This window comes from Thermobia domestica, chromosome 6 (genome assembly GCF_964235325.1).
Source record: "Thermobia domestica chromosome 6, izTheDome1.hap1.1, whole genome shotgun sequence".
NCBI lineage: Eukaryota > Metazoa > Arthropoda > Insecta > Zygentoma > Lepismatidae > Thermobia > Thermobia domestica.
Genome location: NC_137459.1, coordinates 187,991,089 through 188,016,240, shown reverse-complemented (window position 1 = coordinate 188,016,240; position 25,152 = coordinate 187,991,089). Strand labels below are relative to the sequence as shown.

Genomic DNA, 25,152 nt, shown 5'->3' with positions numbered 1-25,152 from the left:
TGTTGAGGATACTTGGATTGAAATTAGAGATAGCATTAAAATTTCAGCAAAAGAAAAATTGGGACACAAGGAAATACGTAGGAACAAACCAGGGTTCGACCAGGGATGCATTAAACTAGCAGAGAAGAGAAAACAGGCAAAATTACGTTGGCTACAAAATCCGAATGAAATAACTACACAAAATTTCGCAGACATCAGGCGGGAAACTTCCAAAACTTTTAGAACAATGAAACGTGATTTTTTGAAAGCTAAAATTAAGGAACTTGAAGATAATATTTGGTCTAGGAATTAATTCGTGCGGGTGGACAAGAGATGGCGCAACGAACGGAGCGTCCCACAGTTCCGTGTATCCACACATGTGTTGCAAACCCCTGTCATCGCGTATCGTTCGTAGTATAGGGCAGTGGATTAAAGCGTCAACAACACCAGTTTGTAGTTAATTGAACATGGCGCAATTTGTGCCTGATAAAGTGTTTTTGCGGGGTGTTCTGCTGCATTACTTTAACATGCAGAAAAGTGCGACTGAAAGTCATCGTATTTTGGTGGAAGTGTATGGTGACCATGCTCTAGCTGAGCGAACGTGTCAGAAGTGGTTTGCACGGTTTAGAAGTGGTGATTTCGGCTTGGCAGACCAAGAGCGAGCTGGACAGCCAAAAAAATTTCAAGACGAAGAATTGACAGCATTGCTCGAGCAGGATTCGTGTCAAACGCAGGAACAACTTGCAGCAGCATTAGGCGTTGATCAAACAACAGTCTCCAAACGCTTGAAAGCCATGGGAATGATTCAAAAGACGTCACATTGGGTTCCACATGAATTGAAAGACAGAGACGTTGAAAGACGAAAAACCATTTGCGAATTGCTGCTTCAACGACAGAGCAGAAAGGGGTTTCTGCATTGAATTATTACGGGTGATGAGAAGTGGATCCATTACGAGAACCCTAAACGAAAAAAGGCCTGGGTGAAACCAGGTGAACCAGGTCCATCACAACCAAAACGAGATATTCACTGTGCAAAGGTTATTCTGTGCATATGGTGGGATATGAAAGGTGTGGTGTACTATGAGCTGCTGCAACCGGGTGAAACTATGAATGGAGAACGTTATCGACGACAATTAATGCGTTTGAAGCAAGCTCTGGCCAGAACACGACCACAATGGGAGAACAGACATTATAAACTTATTGTTCAACATGATAACGCTCGCCCACATGTCGCAAAACCGGTCAAAACCTATTTAGAAAATGTCGGATGGGAAGTTTTACCCCACCCGCCGTATTCACCAGACGTTGCTCCTTCGGACTACTACTTGTTCGTTTGCATGAACAACGATTTGATTGGACAGCGGTTTACTTCTTTAGAAGATATCGAAACATGGGTCTCTGACTGGATCGCTTCCAAGGATGAGGACTTCTTTCGCCACGGAATCCGTACATTGCCTGACAGATGGGCGAAAGTGGTGGCTAGCGATGGACAACATTTTTCTTAAGGTATTTATGTATTTTGTGTTTGTACTACAGCTTCAATGTGTGCGTACCAACCGCACGAATTAATTCCTAGACCAAATAGTAAAAATAAAAACATTCGGGACATGTATAAGGGGATCAACGAATTTAAGAAAGGCTATCAACCTCGTACTTATATATTAAAGAAAGCTGAAGGGACGCTCCTCACTGATACGGATAGCATCTTAAAAAGATGCAAAGATTTATTTGACGATTTGCTGAATACGCAACCAAAAACTAATGTGCGTGGAGAAAAGGAGATACACAACGCAGAACCGTGTATTCCAGAACCCAACCCAATAGAAGTAGAAACCGCTATAAAGAAATTAAAGAAACACAAATTAAACACAAGAAGGAATTTCGGGTGTAGACGAAATTCCGGCTGAGTTATTTTACCTGGAGGCGAAAAATTGTGGAAAAGATACACAAACTCATTCTCCTTATCTGGAACAAGGAAAAATTGCCACAAGAGTGGAAAGAATCAATCATTGTTCCAATTTAGAAGAACAGCGACAAAACTGACTGTAATAATTATCGAGGCATTTCTCTTCTGTCAACATCCTATAAAATCCTTTCGAATATTCTATTAGCAAGATTGACCCCACACGCAGACGAAATTATTGGAGATTATCAGTGCGGATTTAGACGAAATCGATCAACTATCGACCAAATATTTACCATTCGACAAATACTCGAAAAGAAGTGGGAATACAATACCCCGATACATTAACTATTTATTGATTTTAGAAAGGCCTACGACTCGGTTAGAAGAGAAACATTATACAACGTTCTTACAGAACTTGGAATACCAAGAAAGCTAATTAGATTAATTAAGATATGTTTAAATGAATCCCAAAGTAAAGTCCGGGTAGGAAAATTTTTGTCCACGAGCTTTCACGTCGAAAATGGCCTGATGCAAGGAGATGCGTTGTCGCCATTATTATTTAACTTCGTTCTGGAATACGCTATAAGGAAAATCAAAGATAGCAACCAGGGCCTACAGTTGAACGGTATTCACCAAGTTATAGCATATGCTGATGATGTATATTTAATAGGGGATGATAGGGGAACAATTGAAAGAAATGCAGAGATCTTAAAAAACGCTTGCAGGGACATGGGCTTAGAAGTAAATGCAGAGAAAACTAAATAAAAAGAAGTGCGTCGGGACCGTAATACTGAAAAGTATGGAGGCGTTAAAATATTAAATAATACTTTTGATAAAGTGGATACTTTCAAATATCTAGGATCAATATTAACAGATGAACATCATATTCACGAAGAAATTAAATGTCGACTAAATACAGGGAATTCGTGTTACTATTCGGTTCAAAATCTCTTGTCGTCATGAATTCTGTCAAGGAATTTGAAGCTTAAAATATATAAAACGATAATCATGCCTGTTGTTCTATATGGTTGCGAAACATGGTCGCTTACTCTGAGGGAAGAACATAGACTGAAAGTATTTGAGAACAGGATCCTGAGACGAATCTTCGGACCCAAGAGGAACGGGAATGGGGAATGGCAGAAACTTCACAACGAGGAACTACATAATTTATACGGCTTATCCAACATTGTTAGGGTCATCAAGTCTAGGAGGCTTAGGTGGGCAGGTCATTTAGTTAGAATGGAAGAAAGTAGAAACGCTTTCAAAGTCTTAACTGGAAGACCAATCGGAAGACCTAGGCGCAGATGGGGGGACAATATTAAGATGAATCTCGCAGAGATAGAAATACAAAGTATAAACTGGATCCAATTGGCTAAGGATAGAAGTCAGTGGAGAGCTTTTGTGAACGCGGCATTGAACCTCCGGGTTCCATAGGCTACAGAGTTAGTTAGTTAGTTAGCTACCCTGTTTGTGAGTGGCGGCCATTTTTGTTGAGCAGCGCGTGCCAATTAGTAACTTTGCACACATTAACCTAAACTTGTATATCTTAGGACAGGATTATTGTAAAACATTGCAATCAGCATCACTTTCTTCAGCCTTTTCTCTTGTTTAATTTTGTTTCTTAGCATAAAAGGCCTTCAACTGAACACTAATTTAGTCGAAATTTAACAAATTCCACTTTTAAGAGCTGAAATTTATAATGAAGGAGTGAAATATCCAAGCTGATTTTTTCTTAATTATAATTACGTATGGTACTACACTCAGTGATAAGTGTTTCCTATTTTTTTTTTCTTAAATTTAAATATTGTAATTTTTAGCAACTTTGCGCTATATCTCTGCTGGTACATGGAATTAAAAAGAGCTTTTTTATTTTTTATGCCTTTTTTTTTACAGGATATACATATAAAGAAACTATAGTAAAAATTTCAACTTTGATACTTGACAGTGAATAAAGTTATGAATTATCAAAAATTGCATAGAAAACGCATATTTAAGCTACTCTCAACCATTTGTTTCTAAACTAAATAATTTACCATCTTGAATCATAGAACACGTTGTTGTAATTCCTTATTTTCATTTTAATGTTGAATGACTTACACCTTAGCATAAGCTTACAACATTCAAATAAAAAAGCGAATTTTAAACATTAAATAAATTTTATAAACAATGATAAATAAAATAAATAAATTATTAAATATAGTAAGAAATAAAAAGAGCATTGGAAAACATTGAATTAAGAATAAATACAACAGGGTATGTTTACGGAAATAAGGACAAAAATTCATATAAGAAATATGTGGGCGCCAGCACAGACACGCAAATCCCTTTACAATATCATCAGTTGATGGAAAAACTAACTAAGCTGCAAATAAACTTTTTTTTTTATTTTTTTTTTTCCTTTGCAGAGAACTAGGATGTAAAGCACTTAGAAATGGGTTTGTCGCCAACTCTCTTCTGATATGCCCATCTGAGAGGACATAGATATGAAGAAGTTTTTATCACTAAGAATATGTATGAGTAGAAATATCGAGTAACTAGCGAGCAGATTATACTAATACAAGTCGTCAGATTGTCGCTATATATCCTTCGTACTCCCTAGTCTCTCTTAGGTAGCACATACGCGGTAAAATAACAAGACAATGCAGTGCGTTTTTACAAGTTTGAGAAATATTTCGAATCATTTTTTGCGGAAAAAACTCGGTTTTTGCTGACTGGAGAAAAGGATCTAGAATTTTGAGGATGCTTTCTTGTAAACAAATAACCTCTTATTTATTGTCATGTTTTAATAGTCATAGGTATATGATGCCTAATTGTTGTAATGTCAGTATGTATTTAGTTCTTCTCTATAATCTGATGTTTATTCAAGTTTGTCTAAAATTGTTGATTTTTTTTGGTCATCTGAGCAAACGTCTTTTCAACCTTTTTGGTCATTCTTTATGTTTACAGTAGGAGGCAACACCACGCAAATGATAGGAAGTGGTGTACCTCCATGCTTACAAAGGGTTATTGTTTTTCTTTATTCAAGTATTTCTGGTCTATCTAATGCTTCTGTGTATATTGGATCATATCCTTTGATAGCCAGAAGATCAAATAATACTGTTCTGTATGCAAATTTGCTCAAATACGATTGGTATCGGAAACAATTATGTATTTTGTGTGGCATACTTCTTTGGTTTTCGCAGAAGTCATTGCTCACAGACCACACATGTTGTGGGGACGGTAGTTTGCTGCTTCTTTGACAGACGCTACCTCTGGAGCGAGTCGGCTAGTTTACGACCGAACACTGAAACAAGAGAGATTTGACAGCAAATCTCGTAGCAATTGATGTTAAGCTCGGTAGTAAGGAACAGTCCGTAATATGCAGCATTCGAAGTAAAGTGGAAGGAGTATATATTCTTGATATGTTAACTTGTAAGTGCTTCTCTGATTCACCTTAATTAAGGCAATGATAAGAGAACAATGTTTGAATTGTTGTGTATACCGATAGTCCGTTTATGCTCTAAGATAACCCAAAGGGACCGGAACTAGGATTTTCGAATTGTTATCTATACTGCCAGTGAAATTTTTATCATGTTGTTATATAAACCGGTGTGAACAAACAGTTAATTGTTTGGTTACTTAATTATTTTTATTTTAAATTTCAATAAATATTTGTCAGTTGAGTGTGGCAACGACACCAAAGAGGTTTAATATTGTGTGTACAAATATCTTTCTACACAGCTTGAGAAATGCTGTATCTTTACTTACTGGACCACTGACAACTCTCTGAGGTGCCGTTTATTTAAAAAAAAATAAAAAAATAAAATAAAGTGTTTCTTACTATGACAAAGTATACAGAACGCTGTCTTTATAGATAGTAAGATTTCTGTCTAACTTGTCGCTATCCTGACACCTTTTCGTATATTTAAGAGGGAAGAATAACTCAGAAGTAGTATCTCTCATTAATAACAGATGCCATTTATAGATGTAATGAACTTTAAATTTTAATCACACACAATTCTCTTGTTATTATCGTATGGGAATACTTCACACCAGGGTGTCTAGCCATCATCTTCCGTTTTCTTCTTCTAAACACTGTTAACTATGATTACGTAATACGTGGAAATTTAAATGTTAAGCTGTCGATGAGAAACGTTTGAATTGAAAAGATTTATCATCGAAATGTAAAATGGTAAAAATTAAGAATACGTAAATATATATATTTACCAGTGAGATTTGTGTGCTATGATTCAATTAGTGTGAACTGTTATGGTCTCCCGCAATTATTTAAGTTTTCTCTCTCCTCCAAATAAAATTTCTACTATTGAAGTTTTCTACTATTGAAGTTCTACTATTTAGTTTTCATCAAATGTCTACATCCTAAGCGGCATTTGCATATTGTTTACAACAACGAGAAATACGAAATTTTATAAGGAACCTTTCCGTTGTCTCGACTTTTCTGTAGTTGTTGTACCCTCGTGAGTTCATTATTTATTCTCCCCGGGGCAAGGGGGATAAAAAAAATAAACTCACAAGGTTATGTAAAGAAGAAAGAAACTGACAAGAGATCTGGAGTTCAAATATTTTCATTTATATTACACTGCCCTATTTGATATTATTATTCTAAATTGAGAGAGAAGAAACTTTTTTTGACTATGTAGTTATCTCTCCCACACTCTCTTATCTTTTTGACTTATTTAAAATTCGGGCTCTCATTTACATAATTTATACACAAACTCATTTGTGCACATAGCATATAAGATGCACATTATCAACTAAAGCGTCCACATAATCTCTCGAAGCAATTCTTCCTTTGAGAGTAATAATAGGACTAGCGGAATGCCACGAAATTGTGGTCCGCAAGCTCAGAGCCACTGCCAATACAATAGGAAATAAGACAGTCGGAATACGCCTCTTTCGAAATCCAGACTGTTGTTGGGAACAAAAAATAATATTACTCACTGGACCATATTACTGTAATGAAAATCTAAGAATAGAGTTTTATATATATATATATATATATATATATATATATATATATATATACAGGGTGTTAATTAACTATACCGACAAACTGTAAGAGGCGATTCCTTACATCAAAATAAGAGAAAAAGTTCATATGGACCTATGGCGAAAAGTGCATAGTTTCAGAGCTAGGGCTGTCCAAAATCGCGAAAAAGCCAAATTTCAAGACTCCCTATTTCGAATTCCAGGAACTGTAGATGGTGTCCTTATCAGCGTAAAGGAAGTCACGCAGGCGCAATCCAAAAATGTATGTTTAATTAATTTTCAGTGGGTGAACAGACTATTCCATACAGGGTGAAATTCCCAGATATGCCATCAACCGAATTTTGAGATATGCTCTGACTTTATGATTGATCCAAAATAGGGAAACGATAAGCCTTGATAGCAGTGAGCAGAGAATCCTTTGGTTCAATGTCGAAAGTGTTAAGTATCGTCAGCAGCACGGTTTCTCGTACTCGGGAAAACGCACGCTGCAATGTTTTCTTTCACGCTTATAAGTGAAGACACCGTGAAATATACCGTGACGAAATACATCACATCACACATTATTCCGAGCAAAAAAAAAAAAAAAAAAAAAAAAAAAAAAAAAAAAAAAAAAAAAAAAAAAATGGAGCTGCCCGTTCCTAACACTTCCGACTTCCCTCCGAAGCATTGGATGTTCATTGTTGTCAAGGCTTACCTCCTGCCTACTTTGGACCCTCCTTGAAATCAGGGTATATCTGAAAACTCTATTGAGAGCATATCTGAGAATTACACCCTGTAGGAAATACCCTGTATACCTACTGAAAATTGACGAAATATGCACTTTTGGATTGTGTATGCGTAGCTTTCTTTTCGCTGATAAGGACCACAATCTACAGTTTCTAGAATTCGAAATAGGGTCTATTGAAATTTGGCTTTTTCGCGATTTTGGACAGATCTAGCTCTGAAAATACGCACTTTTCGCCATGGGTCCATATGAACTTTTTCTCTAATTTTTATTTGAGGAATCACCTCTTACAGTTTGTCGGTATAGTTCATTAACACCCTGTATATATATATATATATATATATTAAAACTCTAACCACTGTATTACCGCATTAAGAACAGTTTTTATTGAAAGAATAAGTATTAAATCAACTAGCCTGTCATGAAATCAACTAGCTATCGGAGGGAATTCAGAATAAAAGGCAAGCGTTTTCGTTTTCCCTTTTGCCAAGCGTTTTATTTACATATAATTACGAATGTCAATCCAATGAACGCATAATATAAAAAAAATGGATAGCTACTAAAATTGACGCTTTGCTTATCACAGGAAACCAAAACTTGAAACTTAGGTCCCAAAGTGACAGCGTTTTGAAAATGAAAAATACAACTTACAGTAGAAAGGATTGGTGTCCAGTTCTTCGTCGTCCAGCCATATTTTGAGTCAGGATCATTTTGAGTTTTGATCTGATTCTGAATCTGAAACAGAATGCCTCTCTGTTCTCTCGTGTACGCTTTTATATTTAAAAATTGCATCATTCTGAACTCTGAGATTCACTACAATTACTTTGTTTTTCTCCTAATGGTTTTGAATGACACGAGAGGACTTGTGATCGCATGAGACTAATATGTTTGTTTAAAATTATTTTCTTACATTTAGATTCCCATCACTTAATTACCTAAAATCTCATAACCTAATATTCACAATTTTAACAGTTGCCACAAAAATAACAATACAAAAACAATATTTGGAATTCCAGATTTTTTTTTTTCTCAACATTAGAGTAAAATTCTTAGTCACTTAACACACTGATTTTCATGTATAATTTTACTCATATGCCACTGTTTCAAAATGCAATATGTTCACCACTTTTGTGCATTTTTTCTTTGTTTTAACAAGAATTATTTTAATTTCTAAATACAGAATGACGTTTTGTTCAAGTCTTAAATTATAATATATAATAAAAGACATTAAGTTAACATACAAATATCATGAAATAAACTTAGGAGCAAAAACCGTTACAAGAAATACCTTGTTTTTCATTCGTATGTAAAATTGTAAGAAGTGTTATATGAAACTAGTTTAGTCTGGGAACGCGAATATTTTCTTTACAGAACAGTACAAAAGTAGCTAATTATAGCTATAGAGGAGTTCCATCCAGCAAGTAACAAACAGTTGTGAACGTAACTCCTGAGAGAGCTGAAATACCAATACGAACTAAAAATGGAGAGGACGATGGGTGCAAAAGTGAGCACAAAGATTTTTACAAGATGTACCCCATAGCATTTATCGTAATTAATTTACAGTTCAATAACAGCGATTGTGATCTTCGTTAATATTTTGTCATGCAAGACTATTTTCTCGGCTCACGTAATCTCTCGAAGAGTTACTAAGACAATCATTATTACATAAACCAGTTGAGAATGCTCCAAGAGCATTGCCAGAACGAGCTTAAAAATAATGGAGAGACGGAGCGGGAAAGATAATTGTCATTGTTACTAGATGTAAAATAAATCTTTTATCTGCACCTTCTTCTCTTTCTCGCAAACATTAGCAAAATATCATCTCTCTATAACTTACACTTCTCGAGAAATGGCTCCTTAAATATCTAGAAATTCGAACTTTTTGATCAATATCTGGGGAACGGTGGCAAGTTGGCCAGTAGACAGTTAATCAGTGGTCACCGGTTACTATTTGGTACCAAAATGTTTACCATCCTCTTAGGTATTGATTAACACCAATATGATCTCTGTATGACTTACATTTCCTTAAATCTCCCGAAATCGAAACTATTTTTTGGCTAATGTGTCGGGAAGGGTAACTCATAGATAGATGATATTGGTGTTAATCAATACCTAAGAGGATGGTAAACATTTTGGTACCGATATTAGCTGGTGGCCACTGGCTGCTGGTGGTGGTTTGGCCAGAGGCCACCAGTTATTATTTCGCACCAAAACGTTCACCATCCTCTTAAGTACTGATCAATACCAATTTCATCTCTTATGGTTCCCGAGATATGGCTCTTTAATCTCCGGAAATCGGCCATTTTTTGGCCAATATCCCAGAAACGGTAAGAGTGACGTGAAAAATTACATTTTCTCAGGTAATTTTTGATGCTTTATCGAATGGAGGGCTCAAAATTGAAAAACAATCGCAAATAACAGACAGACATACACACAGACATAAAGAATTCAGTAACAGACTTAAAAAGTTCATTGAAAATATCTAATTTTTCCAAAGCAGCCCTTAAATGAGTTTCCTCAAAGTTGGGGCCTAGTTAAATCTCTTTCTCTCAGTAGAAAACTGAAAGTTCTCCATGTTCCGTGGAAATTAATATTCAAAATCCTTAGCTCTTCTGAACTGTTTGTAGGTGGTTCAGCGGTAGAGCGCTTAACTCTGGTGCGTAGGGCCCTGGTTCAATTCTCGATCAAGTAAGTTCGTGTTGGACATCATGTCTATGGATTTTCTCGGGGTAGTTTCGTTTTCTCCCACATCTCACTCTACTGATTTTTCCATCATAATTCACTTACCTTAATCGTCCGTCTCTCTTTACCTAAAGGGCATAATCGTGGAACGTTAAACTGAAAGGTTTCATTTTATTTCGAAGTATGTGGAGCCTTACATGAGACGTGGATCTATAATTACAACTCGAACCAGCGCAATGCGTTCATATTTTAACTCTCTCCCACCTGGAAACGAACCCGGGATCTTATGCACCGGAGGCGTGTACGCTAGCCACTTCACGAGACGAAGGATTCCCTTCCGTAATGAATTATCCAGTCAACCTTAATTATATTTTCCCACGCTTGAATCTTAGCTAAATCGTTTTCTTGCACTTGAAAATAGTACATTCACTGGATTCCATTTAAATCGATACTACAAATAGTTTTCCCAGTCTAGGTATAGCTATTCCTGAAACAAAAAAACACTATATAGATTCATCACATTTTATAGATATCTTTAAAAGAGATCATTTGTTACTCAGACATGAATTTTCCCTAAATTGCATCTGAAAAAGGATAATTTTCTATTATCATCAAAATCTTGATGTGGTGAAATACATACTGTCCCTCCGAGTTCTCTATATATATTGTTATGCACTTTAGGTTAAAGGGGACAGTCATAATGTAAGTCAGTGATTATAAAATAGTGAAATAATAATGCGGGAGGACACGGGAGAACACGAAGTTTATTTCATTTCATAAAAATTGTTGATCAAAATCAGTTGATTAACCGCATTTTACTGTGATCCTCCTGTCATCCATAATGAATTCGTGAAAGAGAATGATACATTCTATTATGAGATTGAGAGTTACTACACCCCATCGTCTAGAAGTTAGGTCCAATGAGTCAAAAGATGTGCCTTTGCCTCCGCTCACACTTCCCCCGACTTTCATATTAAATCTGAGAGTGAATTATGAGTTGTGCTCTCTGGAACAAAAAGTGTTTCATACTAAATTTCATGCTTTTAAGACCAGGAGTTTAAGTATTACTTTCAAAGTTCGAAAGAAACATCCCCTACTTCTGCTGTTTTCCGCATCACTGTATAAAATTAATTCGTGCACGTCAATGACATGATTCTATTTTCTATGAGTTGTACTTTTAATTATTATTTAGTCACGAACCATAGAGTGTTTCGTATGCTCCTTCGTGAAGAAAGCAGAGGACCATTTTTAATGTGTTTCTAGATGTGTCAGGATATCAAAATGCTCTGGTGGCACTTTCACAATGGCATCTTTTTAAACTGGCGGCCACTCCAAAATGGTGGCTTATGTTTTCATAAAATGTGCGGTACCTCAAGCCCCCCGCTCTTGCTTATTTATTTATTTATTTATACTAGTGAAAATATTAGTTTTCAATATTTTTGTCATGCATTAATTTCACGTTCTTGATTTGATATACTTTACACTGATGTGCTCTAAATTGGTTTTGTTTTGTTGCAGGTAACGCAGTGGTGAAGCTGTAAGAGAGAGAGGATGAAGGCACTTATGAAGTCAGTTAAGAGACGGCGTCAATCGGATACCATATGGACTTTATGTTTTTGCGGCAACAGGAGACAAGAAAAGGTGTATCGGACCCAAAAACTAAGGAAAATTATGTCGTTATACAAATGCATCAAGGAGCAACATGGAGTGACTTCTGAAAGTGAAACAACGGTTAGAAGATTTAATATCATATGACTTGGACGCAAGAAAGGCAAAATGGCATCGCTCCTGCTATCAAAACGCAACACACAAGGGACATATGGAACGCGTCTGTAGAAGGTTTCCGGAACAGCCTGAAAGCTCGTTGCAATGGAATCAAGAAAACCTTTCCTTGGAAACCCCTTCACAAGAACGAAAACTACTTCCCTATGCGAAATCAGTTTGTATTTTTGTGATCAAAGAGCAACCAAGCGCAAACCATCTAGTACAAACTGATATTGCTGAAGAAAAGCTTCTTCTAAGGGCTGTTGAACTTTTAAGACGACAGGTAAATGAGAGCATAAACCCCGCCGATATTCATGCTCTTGATGTATCACCAGAACTGTTGAAACACAAACTTAAGGCCGGCACATGTTTCAAATAAAGATGAGGATATTATACTCTGTAGCCAAATATATCAGGAGATTGGCGCCAGAAGAAAGAAAAAAAGAGGAACTTTACAGAATCTCCAGTATAAGATAATGAAATGAAATTTTTGAGATTTACGTCCCGTGGTTATGCCGGCTAGGCAAAAGGAGACGGTGATGATGAACAATGAATGAAATGGTGGAACGAAGAAAGTGAGAGGAAACGGGAGAACCTCGAGGAAACCCACGCACACAGTGTGTGTCAATCACGAAGTTCGCTTGGCGGGAGCAGGGTTTGAACCCGGGATCTCATGCACCAGAGGTGAACGCTCTACCATTCAGCCACCGCGGCCCCCCATTATAAGATAATATTGACTTCCAAGAAGATACACCGGATGGCAAGAGGACTCTACATGGAACTGTAAAGACAACCTACTAGGAGCTGAAAGATGATGAGAAAAGAGTACCTTTAATGCTAAACAAAGTCATGTGAAAGATGTGTGAGAGTTTCAAAAAACAGCAATTAGAACCGTATAAAGTACCCGAAAATTAAACATTCATGCCTGCTCTTAAGGTTGGTGTAAAGGGACAAGTTTTGTCAATAGACGTCACTTCAGTTTTCATCTCTCTCTCATCTTTTTTTTTTAAACCTTTTACGAAAATTTACAATTTCTCTTACAAATTTCAACCTAAAAACTTCAAACTTTTGGAGAAGGAACTTCTTAACCTATCAAAGGCAACAATCCGTGCCGATTTCTTATTTAGAATTTTCTTCATTGTTGAAACAGTTATATTGTTAAAGGTTTAGACATCCCTTTCAACAAACAAACCATTTTAACAATAAAGAAAATTCTAAATGAAAAATCGGCACGGATTGTTGTCTTCGATAGGTTATGAAGTTCCCTCTCTAAAAATTTGAAGTCTCTAGGTTGAAATTTGTAAGAGAAATCGTGAATTTTCTTGAAAGGTAAAAAATACATGAGAGAGATACGAAGACTGTAGTGACATCTATAGGCAAAACTTGTCCCTTTAAACTAACCTTAATGTAAAAATAAATGCAGAAACATATGAAATGTAAACAGCAAAATTACATGGACAGTTACTTCTATAGATGTATGGACTATCTTTCCGGGGCGAGCATTATAAAATTACTAATTTGAAGGAGTTTTCCTGATCAGGACTCAGATAACATGGACCTTCTGAAGCTAACCACGTATGCACTTGGTCAGAGTAGAACTCTCTCGCATATTCTGAGAGACCGAGAACTCGGATGGGTATCTGTGCTAGTGCTCATTGCAGCGTCCCCTACAGACAGTCAAATTACATTCATGAAGTCATTGGAGAAAATAAATCTTTTGGTGCAGGGCAATTCAAAGGAAGTTGTGATTACATTGGATATAGGACTTGATAGATCAGTCAAGCGAACTTGATTCAATCAAACAAATAACCAATACAAATGGATTCTTAGGTCTGGAGAGCTTCATGTTACTATGGCACAGATGAAAACCACTGGTAAGTACATTGATGGAATAGGTATCCCTGAATTGAATTGAGTCTGACTATTAGCCCTGCAACTGTTAAACAAATCTTGGAAGGAAGGCACCTAGAGCATTAGATGCTCCTATGATAACACTCAAAGCTCTTTTTGCCCTGTATGAAGTTTATCCATTTATTTATGTATTTTATATTTATGTATGTTTATCCGTAAGTGACAATAATTTGATACTTAAAAATACATAAATATAAAAAAAATAAAATAAAAATCCAGTCGATATTTAAATAAGACAGTATATGAAGATGGTGGAGCCCTTGCTAGCACTTATCTCCTCTGTGCGAACAAGGAATTGCGATCTGCTTCTGTCTTCATTGCATGACCTTACAACATATTTTTATGTGCTTTGGACTTCTTGCATTACTCAGGCATGATTGCTTTTTTCTTGGCTGAGATGAAAAAATCTTAGAACCACAAACCCAGAGATTTGAGAAAAGTTCTCACTGTTGCAAACAATACTAGTGTGTAAGGATACAAACTGGAGATGACAATGTAAAATGGACTACTTCAATGAAATCAACAAAGCAACTGTTTATAAATTACAATTCTTCCACGATTTGCATGTAAATACAATGTCCAGACATATGTCATAAAAACTACTTTGTAAATAACACAAACAACCTGTCCTAGGTGACCTCTAAAAAGCACGATGGTATCTAACAGAGTCAGGGCAAGCTAGTGGCCCTGCATGGTATCGCAAGGGTGTGAACTAAATTGAACTACCCTGGAAACTGTTCGACTTCCATACATAAACTCAATAAAACGAACATTTCACAATACCTTAACGGAGCTGTGAACTGTGTCAGGTTTGCAATTATCTCACTGAAGATAAGGATATCACTTGCCAGTGAATTATAAAAACCTCTTAAATATTTCAAACTGTATTTTCATTGCACCCTTGAGTAAATTCATTTATTACATATCTCAGCAGTATTCACTTTTTGAGTACATTTCCAAGTGAATTAGTAAGTCTATTTTACTTTGTCTTAGTGAGTTAGTTTAACTCTTATTGCTCAGTATGTGTTTCTGTATTATCCCTGGAACACACATCAATATCACCAGGTAAAGTTTATCTGTCTGTAAGGAAAAAAAAATATAGGTGTCACATATGCCCCTGCTCCTACTTCACATATAAATTTTCAATGTGACTCAGGAATGGAGGGAGATCAATGTCTTACTTTTGCCTCATAGTCGTCTCATATATGCTCCATTGGCACAAAAAATACGAGACAAACATTTCATATTTACCTCTCTCATCATGTAATATCACTTAAAACTCATACATAATAAATAGGTAAGGGCACTACAATATGCAACTTTTTTTTTTTTGTTTTGTTCTAACCTGTGTAGTTTTGTATATATTCACAAAAATATACAAAATATCTCAATCACCACGGATTACCCTAGTAGAAATAAGAAAACAACTCACCAATTTGAGAACTTCTCTCCAGCATGCTTTTCTTTGTACTGACTTTTTTTATTTTTATATATAATGTCACTACTTGCTCGTTTTTTAAAAGAAACCCCATAACTGTACAAATAACATTACACATTTCTACATAAAATAAGTATAATACAGGGTTGGCAAAAACCATGATTTTTATTGAAAAAAAAAAAAAAAAGTTTTTTTTTTTTTTTTTAAATTTAAACCAGGCTTTTTTAAGTTTAAATAATGTGTTCTATGTATTTATATTAAATATGAACAGAAATAAGTTTGTATCGCCGAGGTGTTATTATGCAACAACGGGGTTATGCTGAAAGGGGTCACAAACTTAAAGCGGAATCCAAACCGCTTCTCGGCTTACATCCGAGAGAAATTCGGGACAGGACGATTGGGCGCGGACGTTTCGGCGCAAAGCCGTTTAAGCGCCAGACGTTTGGGCGCGAGGTACATAGTAAAAATCACAATTTACGACATATAAAGTAAGCTAGGCACTGAGAACTAAGCGCGAATCAAGATATATATACATTTCCTACCCTTCTATCTTTATCTCACCTCATTTATCTGTATATTTTCTATCTCTATCTTATTTATTCATCTAAATTAAATAATTCAATGCGTTTGTGGCATTTGTTGCCTAATCTCGTCATGGATTGATTTTTCGCTTGTTCACGATTCTTGTACTTCTGATCTAATGTTGATCTAATTTTTGTACTAGAAAAGAAAGCTAGGAAATGAAGGAATCAGACGAACTGTTAATAATTTTCTTAATGTGAATTAAAACATACTGATTTAATTTTTGTAAGTTAATAATTACATACTTGTGAATATTAAAATTTGTTTTCTTTCGTATTATGTTTGCCAAATTCTTTTCTTCTTTAAGTCCAATAAAGAACTGCCAATAAAAGATTTCTGCGCACTCGAGTTGAGGGAAGTGGCCCCGCGTAGCGTAGTCGCTAACGCTCTCGCCTTCGGTGCGAGCGGTCCTGGGTTCGATTCCCGGTGGGGGCACTCGGTCGAAAAAGTGTAACACGCTATTTCAGGCCATCCACCCTGAATGAGGTTTTTCTGGGTTTTCCTAATTTATAGGTCCAGGTCGCTTCCTTCCTTCCCTTCCCCCGGGTAGTGTGCTCCCTCAAACGTGACGGGCTAAATGGCCTTAGATGCCGAGAGCCCAGAAATCTAAAAATCCTAAATCCTAATCGAGTTGAGGGAAAGATATTTCGCATACAGGGTGTCTAAGACATTGAGTATAGGAACTGCCGTGTTTCTGGTATCACTTTTTTTTTTATTAACATTCCAATATAAAAATCAAAACTTAACACTTTTTTTCGTCGGATTGTAAGCATTTAATCTGCATTCAAGAAAGTGGCGATAGAAATAAAGAACGATTTCAAAGCGAAAATTAATAGTTAAGCGTACATATATTGGTCATTTAGAAATGTATTTGACATTCACACTTATTGCGTAACTACAGTAGAAGGCCTGCTTTAAGTTTTTTAATGGAATAGGCTCACTATATATGTAATGCAGTCAATCATATCTAGTCTGGTCTACTTACTTTCGGCTTGAAAAGTTATCAAATAAAAAGCTCCCTTAACTTTGGTTGAAACTTAAATTTACAAAATTTAATTGTTAATTGAGTTCTTAGAATTTTGAAATTCCAGTATTTCTAGTATGTAAAACAAAATCCAGTATAGTCCAAGGACTTCCACTACAGTAGACACCTTGTGATATCTTGCTTCGAACTTAGTACTCAGCGCCTAACATAATGATTAGAGCAACCCAAAAGCATAAAAAGCATAATAGCAATTTAGACATATGGTTGATACCTTGAAGATGGTTGTGGTTATTTAAGGGTCCAGAAGAAACTAATTTTAAAAGCATAATTTTAGAAAATAAAGCATAAAGCATGACTTAAAGAGAATTTTCCAAGAATTGTGTTATATATTTTAACTGCAAGTTTAACATACTATATTAATATTTTTTAAAACCAATATTTACAAAGCAAAATCATTGAGAACATAATAATGCAACAATGAAAAGCTAATTTTTATTTCTGTAAACTTTTCGGTGTAATCCTTTGATATGGAGAAAAAGAAGGAAATGAAGAAAAATTTCCGTCAACAACGAATAGTACAAAATAACTCTACACTATATTGTTATGTGTACCTCTTGAACTTGAGCACTTTCTGTATTTTTTGGTGATATACTGTATTTTACTTTCCCTTTCTGTATGCACCTCTAAGGCGCACACAAATGAAACAAAAACTGACTCGAGTAAAGTATATCTCTTTACAATGCATTAAGTAGAAATTTCATTAAATATGAAAGAAACTGGCTGCATAAAGTATTAATAAATAGATCAAGATATTTAGAATATTTAATGTATAGTAAATATTTTACATTATACACGGTTAATATAAAACAATGACTGAAATTAACAATAAAGCATAATTTGGAAAAAAATAAAGCATAATTCCACACAAATAAAGCATAATGTGCGTTGCTCTAATAATGACTTTTTAATTTAACTCGCGCCCAAACGTCCAGTGCCCAAACGTCACGTACCGGAGAAATTGTTCTCCATTTAGACTCGAAACCGGGACTAATTGGCCACAAATGCGATGAGTCTGCTGACTCACTCACGAAGGACTCCTGATAAAAATACGTTGTACTGATCTTTATATACCTGTTAATATAACTGTCAAGAAACATTTCAGATGGACAAAAAGATAAAACAGTTGCACAATTGAAGCCATATACAGAATTATATACCTAGGTATAAATTGGGAAACTCCCACCTCAGACATTGGGAAAATCCTGTTATTACTTTAAATGTAAAGTAATAACGAAAAAAATCACGTTATTGCTTGCCATGTAAAATTTTATGGTCAACGTATAATCAGTAAGCTAAATATGGGGTATTAAATTACAAATTTAGTATGTAGATATCATTCAATTAAATTAAGATTGAAAGTCCAATCCAAGCTAACGCTGGAAGCTACATAGGTAGTTGATAAATTTTGCCAATTTCTATCAATATATTTAAGCAACCTTGGCTTCTTTACAAAACAACAGGCATTCAGGCATACAATTTGGTTTCGTTTCGTATGTTTAGGCTGAACAACCTTATGTAATACCGAGGTAAGAAGACTTTCGCTTAAAGCTACATCCGAACCACTACTTGGTTTACATATGAAAGAAAGAATTGAACATGGGACACCTTGATTAAAAGGTGAAAAGGAGATAAAATTAATGCAGATGGCTTGATATGTGGAAACGTCACCATGAAGTTCATACGATTTAAAGCATTTTTCGTTTTTTTTTTCCCTTTTTCTTTTAACCACCTTGAATCAACCAGTCATCCCTGGTACAATATGACCAAAACTTTCAAATACAGAAACGGAAACAGCAGTTTACGTGAATTAAAACTATTAAGCTATTAAAAAAAATTAAAAACACAAAATCCTGAAAAAACACTGACCTCGCACCAAGGGTCAGTGTAATGTGTTCATTTTATTATAGTACACTGAATTAATATTTTTGTACTAAATATATATTTTAATTCGTTTATATAAGGGACAATGTAATTCATCTAGCAACGTTGTTTCCTTAAAAAACTTTGTACTACTGATGATACCAAACATTCATTGAAACGTCAACGGTCAAGAGAATCATTGTTACTTGCAGGTGCTTCCATAAGTGAAAAAGACTTGTTCATATTAAATGTGCATCCTATTAATACAATGAGTAAAATATTTTCATATATTTCATGAAAAATAAGCATCAAGAAGAAAAATACAAATATGGTTGTGAAAATTAATCATAACTTCCTTTCCAAGTTTCGAATTCTCTCTCTCGGAAGACGTACATACATATAAAATTGAAATTAATCTATGACAGAAATCTGTTAAAAGCAGGGAATAAGTTGAAGCTTGTAAATATTTGGTAGTTTTACAAAAAGTCTGAAGGAAGGGATTGAACATTTTCGAATATCTTAAGCAAGGTACATTTGTCCGTAACATTATTTTTTCGTTTCCGTACGTTGTTGGAATTGACGAGGAAGAAAGACATTGTTGATGGTGTGAGAGAAGACTCTTGTTGATGGCGTACTTAGTTTCCATAAGGTATTCAGAGAATCCTGACAAAGACGTTTAGTGAATTTTAAAATCCGTTACACGTTCTTTTATTCTAGCTGCGACATTTCTTTTCCACATAGAGTGAGTTGAAATTGGCAGGTAACTTCATAAATTCCTGAATGAACTTTCGAGTCGAGTCGTAGTAACTTTTAAAATCTTAAGAGGTATTGAGTTAAGCACGTTTACGCAAACATTAAACGCATTTACGGTCATTTTTATCATATAGTTATATACCTGTGGATTAAAGTAAATAAAACTATTCACACGTTTTACGCCATAGATACTGAAATGTATTTGAAACATCTAATATACTGGATTAACGTAACTTTTGCTTTCTCCAGACCATCGAGTACAGCAAACGACTGCCATCGTTCCAACGCTCACTGAACACAACAACGCAAATTAAGCTCAATAAAGATACCTCAAGACTATTCCGAAAGACAATCAAACGACTTCCGCTAATCCATAAACCAATAAATTACAACCAGAAACTAGTCGAAATCAGAAGAATTCTTGTTTCATAATATGTTTTAGCAAACATTTCGCTCATTACCTCGAGTTCGCAGCAGAGAACTCAATGGCGAAAATAAGCAAAAGTAAGATAATAAAAAACATTCAAAACTGATCTTTCAATAAAGATTTTAGTGCTAACCGTACAAATTACCAATACGTAACGAAGTGCTAATATTCATGTCGTAAGGTTTTAAAATATTTACAACAGTTCATGTGTTCATAAACTTTTACTACAGATGTTTAATTATATTCACACATACAATAATATAATGTGTCTAAAGAAGTGCCATGAAAACAGATCAACCACGGCATATACTGTATAGAAAATACGAACCGAAATCGACCACGTATGACAACAGAAGATCAAGGGAAGTTACCACGACTGCAACTATTCCTAAGGATATTATATACAAAGAGTGAAAATAATTCACGACTGGAACGAGATTCGAATCCGAGTCTCCGGCTTACCATGCTGATGCGTTAATCACGAGTTAGCCAGAATAACCATACATTATATCACTCTTTAGGTCGATGCTCTGTCACTCAGACCACATGGAGTGTACCACAACTCCTGTTGTGATTGGAGAACCCAATATCCGCATTCAAAACATCTCTGACGGATACCAAAGTAATTCCTATTCCTCTTGATGCAGCGACCTGTTTCAGTATTAGATTGCTTAAAATATATTAGCATTACATAGCAGTTTATCCTGCCCTTTTTGCAGGAAGAATAGTTTTCGTATCTTCCCTGTTTCCGTGGCTACAAGACTGATTTGAAACAAATATGATTTATACGATTTCAGACTTGAGATTGTTTTCACCATGAGCACATGAAAAATAAAATTCACGTTTGGTGGGAAGCTCATCTTGACAACACAACACAGGGATGAGCTATGATCACCTATCTAACGTCACAAACTCTGTATACATATGGCAAAACAAGCTGGGATACCCAGACAGACAGTGTGTTTTGAACAGGGTCGTATGAAAGTGCACTATGGAGAACGCACAACTGCAAGTAATTTTTCTCTAGGAATTGAAACTGGCACATTTTTCACACCAAGCCGATAAAAACAGTAACAGTGAACTTGGGCAAGGAACGGCGAATGAGCACGCTATTCGCCGTTGGTTTACGAAATTTCACACCGGTGACACAGCATTGCAACCAGTGGGTAACGACCAACATTACGTTCGGAAGAGCTCCGCAGAAACACCGTGGAAGACCCAGAGTTAGTCCCAATGTCGTAATTTCTCTTGCGAAAATTACTCTCCTCAACTTCCACGAATAGCAATAAGACTGAACTAATGAAAGTATCGTTTCTGAAATCGTGCTCCTATACGATGAACTCTTTGAGGCACGGTGGGAAGTTGTGCTTACCATTTTGATATTCATTTTTTTCATCAAACTATTAACTGAAAAATTAAATTAAATTTATTTGTTGTGTTTTAAGAGTGTCTACATGTACAATTTTAATGAAAATTAAAAAAGTTCAAAATAAACTTTCTTTTCGTGCAGCAAGGGGTACCAAATAACGCTGGCTCCCGTGCCTCAAAGAGTTAAAGGATGAATCGTCTTTAAGAATTTTTTTTTCTTTTCTTCTTAGGCCACCCACCAACAGAGAGCATCTTCATCAAGTTTGTTTTGCACAGAGGTTATTAAGTAATAATAATACTTTTTCATCACAGGATTATTATTGTTTCTCGTGCTATCTCAGTTTAGAGGGCATATGAAATTCTGACTTCTCTTAGCAGGAAACGTACTCTTACTGTCTTAGAAAGTGTTTCTTAAGAGATGAGTTGCATTAATGGGTGCAGATTGTTTTTAGAGGGGCTGAGCATGAATACAGGGCGTGAGGATATAGCATAATAACTACACTCCATAAACACGAACAAACTTAAAAAACACAAACAAACTTGTACTAGGTGGCCACTAAAACGTGCCATAGGGGGGCCAAACGGTATTGCATCCGTAGGTAACAGACACGTCAGAGACAGTGGGTACATCCATAAAGAAGAATAGTGGAAAAACACTTTATATTGCATAAAAACTACATGACTTGCATGTGGCACAGCTTTGTGGCACTTCTATGATCCCTTTGTACACTAAATCCACATAGCACTTCACTACATCATGTCTTATTTATGGAGTACTACGTGGTAAAGACAAACTTTCCATTTCGTATTTCTACCTGTTTATACATGTGAGAGGTAAGTTTTTGATCCCTTATAGACACAAAAGTTATATTATACGTTAACAAGTGAAGGTTGTAAGCGTGAAACCGTGACAAGTGCTATTGAAATATTTACGATTGTCAAAACCAATCTTGCAGCCACCCTCACTTACGCGTACATCCACCGTCGCCGACGCGCCCGCTCCCTTCGCACTCCTAGAGCGCCCATTAGTTTCGCCCTGCCCTGACTCATTTAGATAACACGCGTGCTTTTTAGTGGCCAACTAGCACTGGCTGGTTTGTGTTTTTTGTACTGTAGTATTTGTGCCCTTAACCTAATGTAACGTACCTTAATGTAAGTCAACAAAATATAACCGAATGCAGTAAATTTTTATTTTTCAGTTTTCAAATTGGTCCGGCGATCCGGTACCAATGCCATAAACCAGTGTCATTGCTTGTTTGGCCTATGTTTAGCAGAAGGGGTCCAGCTCTTTTCTCTTAAAAATGTTACAATTTTAGTAATTTCTGTTCACATTCGGTTAGTTTATGGTAGGGTTGGTTAGTTTAAGATAGGTTAGGCTAGTTTAGGTTACGTTAGGTTAGTTTAGCTTATGTTATATTAGTGTAGGAGTCCCGCATAATTTTCCAAAAAATGATAGAATTTCGCTTATTTCTACTAATATTACGTTAGTTTAAGTTAGTTCAGGTTAGCTTACGTTAGTTTATGTTACGTTAGGTTAGATTTGGTTACGTTATGTTACGTCTAAGTACTTGCATCACTCATTTCTCCTGTAAATTTTGTGTTTTTTACGTGCTTCTGGACCCCTTGTACTAAACATACCCCGCTTGTTTTTAGCATTTGACATATGTTCAAAGATTTCTAAAGACACCGCAAGTAATAAAATGTAAGATGTAGGGCACAATTATTAACCTAGTGTGTGTAATTTTCAATATTGTTGTTCTCTTTACTTTTGTGTTCAAATATGTGTCCATTTCATATGCATTGTAATGCAGTGCTAAATGTATGAAAAAGGACGAAATAAATAAAAGACAATACATAGTTCTTGTTTGGAAATGTCACTTAAAACAATTACCCAACTTAACATTGTATGTACAAAAATTTGATATTAAAAATTACGTAAACTTTTTCTTTTTCACTATCGTTTTAAAAACTTAGAACTATGAATTGAAAAACCTAAGTAACTATTTGAAACCCTTCCTGCAACTTCTTAACTGAGATTTATTTTAATTTTTTATTAAATATCAACTTATAGTCTTATTATTAACTTATGTAAATATATGTCTACAAATTATTTACTGACTTACCCTAAAAAATTTTAATTTTTCAAAAGCTCCTTACAGTCCACCTGCGCTTTATGAATATGGCGCTCCTCTGCACAGAGGTAACCGCGGGTGCTGCTGGGTAATCATTAACACGGTTGCTATGGAAACCAAACAAAGTGTTGCCATATGTCCGTCTCATATGAAAACTATCAGCAATGTAGAACTTCATTCCGTTGTGATATTATTAATTACGGTTCAGTTTATAAGAAAAGAATTGAGGGAATAATATATTTTAAAAAATATATTTCATTATAGGAACCAAGAAAAATATTTATTCCTAATCAAAATTTCTGTCTAAAGTAGATTATCTGATAATCTACTTTAGACAGGAATTTTGATAGAGACAAATTACATAGACGAACACATTCTGCAACAGTTTCCGTGAACGTAATACAAAATATGCATTTTGTTTGCTATAATAGGCATAAACAGTTAAAATTAGTTTTTGTATTTTGCGGTTTGTTACATTTCGCAATTTTGGCGAAGGCAGGTATAGAAAGAGCCCCAAATTGCTGTATGTTCTAAACCAAAATTGAATTTAGAATTTAAAAATACTGGGCCGTATGCAGAGTCATTTTCAAGTGTGGTTAGTGCCATACTAAAAAGTTCGAATAACATAAGGTTCCCGTAGTAGACAAGCCTTTATTTTGACGTTAATCGTACGTCAAAACAACTCTGCATTGGGGCGGACTCTGTTTTAGTTACTGCAAATATGCAACTTTTCCAGTTCGTGAATGTGTAAAAGACAATCAAGAAATATGTAAACTTGAAGTGTAAGATGTGCAAATTGAGAGCCCCGTTGCCAGCCCGGTTTCTTAGAGGGAGCAGAAATGAATACTGATGGGGCAAAGACAAAGACATCAAGAGAGATTACAAAACTATTTATGTATTTATTATTTAATGAATATGCAAACAAAGCTGTATCTCCTTGTGACAAACTATACAGGGTGTCCCGTAATTACTATGTTAGCCTTTGAGAGTTGAAAGTAGACATCAAAACACACAACAAAATGTATGGACGAAAACTCGAAAACGGCGTCGTTTACGAGTTATGAGCGTGGGAAATTTGGCAACACAGAACTTTGACACGCTATAGCACAAAGATAAATGACCGTGACCAGTTTTGGTGTGGAATTACCTCCAGGAAGTTATCTGCGTACTTCCAGAATCATTACTCAAGGCTTTCCCGAAACGACTTTGTGGATTCCCGGTTATGTTTTCAAATAAAGATCGGTCAAAATGAGCTGGAAAGGAAAGAGTATTTAGTATTAAAGTAGAATTCTCTGTACCTTGTAGGTAGTGGAAACAAAATCAAACATACAGTATGGAAAATTGTAAAGTTGTTGTGAGTGGTTGCATAACTAACGGTACACACGTTTAACTAGTGATGGCCGGATCCGAAGATCCGGATTTGATTGGGTCCGAATCCTTTGGATCCGGATTTCGAATCTCGGATCTGGATCCGGATCTCGGATCTGGATCCGAAATTCTAATCTGGGATCTGGACCCGAAACTCTAATCTCCGCGAATACTAATCTCCGAAATCCGGATCTCAGATCATGATCAGTATCCAAACCCAAATC

The 25,152-nt window shown here is 35.6% G+C and overlaps 1 protein-coding gene and 1 non-coding gene across 3 annotated transcripts in view; one reads left to right on the top strand and one right to left on the bottom strand.

Annotated features, from left to right (window-relative positions):
* Positions 1-23,654, bottom strand: part of LOC145688366 (uncharacterized) — a 335,311-nt gene extending 311,657 nt beyond the window's left edge. For both annotated transcript variants that reach the window (XM_081762515.1, XM_081762516.1), the window contains exon 1: positions 23,552-23,654. The gene's annotated coding sequence lies outside the window, so the exon portion shown is untranslated. The remainder of the gene's footprint in view (positions 1-23,551) is intronic.
* Positions 16,337-16,410, top strand: TRNAR-UCG (transfer RNA arginine (anticodon UCG)). Its single transcript has one exon. It is a non-coding gene; the product is annotated as a tRNA-Arg (tRNA).
* Positions 23,655-25,152: the final 1,498 nt, after the last annotated feature.